The following is a 2,773-nucleotide window of genomic DNA, read 5'->3' on the forward strand; positions in this document are numbered from 1 at the left end:
AAGTCCTGCCTCCATCTACTTGTCATTTAATCACTGGACAGCTGGACAGGTTCATACAAAATATTAGATTAGACCAATTGTCCTATACATATTTTTGACCTAGGGGTGGGATTGATTGTGAACTGGAAAGGGAAAATGCTTAGGGGGCTGAGTACGGCTGCATCGTCACTGATTTGTAGAATCATTTTGATTCGATACAGGATCCGATTCAATTTGATTGGAATCTGGAAAGTTTTGCCTCAGTCAGAAATATTACAATTCTGGTCATTTATCAGTATATATCCATAATTTCGTATCTATTAAAAGAAAGCTGACACATGTGAGACTTAATTAGAGATGTAAACAGAGAGTTATGAAACCTGCAGCTGCAGAAGCCAGCGAAGAAAAAAGAGGCAAACACAGCGCGGACCCGACGACACACCAAAATCTGATTCTGACGCGTCGGGTCCGCGCTCTGTGTTCACGTTTGTATGCAGAATCCGTAAACCTGCTCCCAGTTACTGTTTTAGCTGTATGGTGTTTGACGACATGTTGTGAGGTTTAACCTGAGATGCTGGCGTTTCAGGCATAATAACGTTAATTTACAAATCGACACAGGATTTTAATGAATCAATATCACTTTATTAAATTTAGCATGGATTGGAATCAGAAAGGCAATAATCAAAACCCACCCCTAATCAAGAGCTTGCAAAGTAAAAACATGATCTATGTCAGGTAGCCCTTTTGTTATTTACAGTTAAAAAGAGGATTAGTGTTACTGTGCGCTGGCTGAGTCTGTTTCTTTTCTTAGAAATAGTTTCTCCTGCCCTGGAGAAAATCCACTTGCATGGAACAGAAGAGGCTGTGGAGTGCAGGAACCACACTGCAAGCTGGTAGATATGCAGGTATTCCTGGGTCCTGCAGACTATCACCTAAAAACAATAAACAAAATGATTTTCTAAACTGTAGCAATGTAATGTACGTATAGTGTCAAATACATTTTTGTAGTCTTCATTAGCTTTAATTCACATGGAAGTGTTCCTAAAGTCATATGCTGTAATGATATTTACATTATGAAAACATGATTTTGGACATTTCAAGTTTTTCACTTCGGCAGATAAAATGAATTGAGCAAAATCAACTCAAAATATTCCCACACGCCAGAACGTCCTCTCTTCCTCGCTGGCTCCATATCTGTCAGTGGAATGATCACCTCTTCGCTATCTGTCACCATCAACACACTCCACGAATCCCGAGGATGATTCACTTCCTTATATCGTTTGAATCAGGTACCGAAGCAGTTACGTGCGTAATGAAGCTTCGGACGTCACTGGTCACGTGACTTTTGCCAAACGAAGCAAGCCTCGACACAGTGCTTCTGAACCAGTGTGTTGTTTTTTTCGACACACGCTCCGGAGCGTCAGCTTCAAGCAGGCCATCACTACCTTCTGATACTCACACCATATGTATTGACTCAGTCAATGGATCCGATTCTAATATGGTGGTTTGTAAATCACTTAGAAATCATCAAATCTCAAACAGTAACTATAACTACAGGGAAGTTCCAAGATAGCAAACCAAGCCCTCACCTCTGAGCTCAGTAGCAGCAGTGTAGTTGGACGAAGCTTTCCAGCGAGCCTGATGCTTTTTAAACTCCTGCACCCGGCACATGTAGAGCCCCCGGTCCCCCTCGGACACGTTCAAGATAACCAGCTCACAGGTCTTGCTGGATTCCTAAGGAAACATTTACATCAAGAACGACTGTTACCTACCTACCAAATAAATAAATAGAGTTGTATGATGTTCGATCTCTGTCTGCTGCCTACCAAATGAAATAATTGAGGACTAGCTAAGTAATTTAGCTTTGCTAGTTTTGCTAACACTGCTATCAACCCGTCCAAAATGCTATACAATAAACTTACCAAGTGCTGCGGCGTTTGTGAGGTCGAGGGTGCATTACCATTAGTGCCAAAATTCGCCACTTTCCTAACCCGTTTGGTTAAGAAATGGCGTAAAAAACGCCGTTTAATTATTCAAAACGCCGAAAAAAACGGCGTTCTGTTCCGACAAACGCCGCTTTTTCCGCCACTCGGATGGCGCCCTGAACGCACCATCCGAGTGACGTAAAAAGCGGCGTTCAAAGACAGACGGAAACGCCGTTTTTATGCATCTTTGAACGGCGTTTTTTACGGCGTTCTCTGCCAGCTGTAACGGCGTTTAAAACGGCGTTTTATTGAAATTATGCAGGGCACTCCCCATGGTTCCCTCATCCAATTACTTTCAACTCATTTCACCCAATCAAAGAAGAGGAAGTGCAGACCACACTAATGCATCACCGATTCACCTTGCTGCTAAGTGATTGCCTATTCAGTACCAGTGCTTGTCACAGTATTCACTTGTATTATAATCCCACTATGCATTTTGATGTGTTTAAGGCATGATCGAGCAAACAAACGACAGAATACTTTTTCTGAAACCTTAACTGTGTTACCTGTTATGGCAGCTAACAGGTAATGAGCTTCTTTCTTATTTTCCTCTTTACTTTTCTTAACCTTTAACTTATGTCTTAGCAATCAGATCCTGCCATCTTGCATTACCGCTTCGTGCTAGTTATGTTGACTTTTCTCTTCTTTTGTCTCCACTTTTTTCACCCGTGTTTGGACACTCGGCGCATGGCTCCTTTGTTTACATTAGGGATCAGCTGTTAGCGCTGCGCCCTGCAGCTGCGCTACCGGCAGACAGACCCTACATCCCCAGTGAGGGAAGAAACGGGGGTGATGTCTCCCGAGGACAC

This window comes from Haplochromis burtoni, unplaced genomic scaffold, assembly GCF_018398535.1.
Source record: "Haplochromis burtoni strain Fernald_Lab_line unplaced genomic scaffold, NCSU_Asbu1 Contig_308, whole genome shotgun sequence".
In the NCBI taxonomy this organism is placed as follows: domain Eukaryota; kingdom Metazoa; phylum Chordata; class Actinopteri; order Cichliformes; family Cichlidae; genus Haplochromis; species Haplochromis burtoni.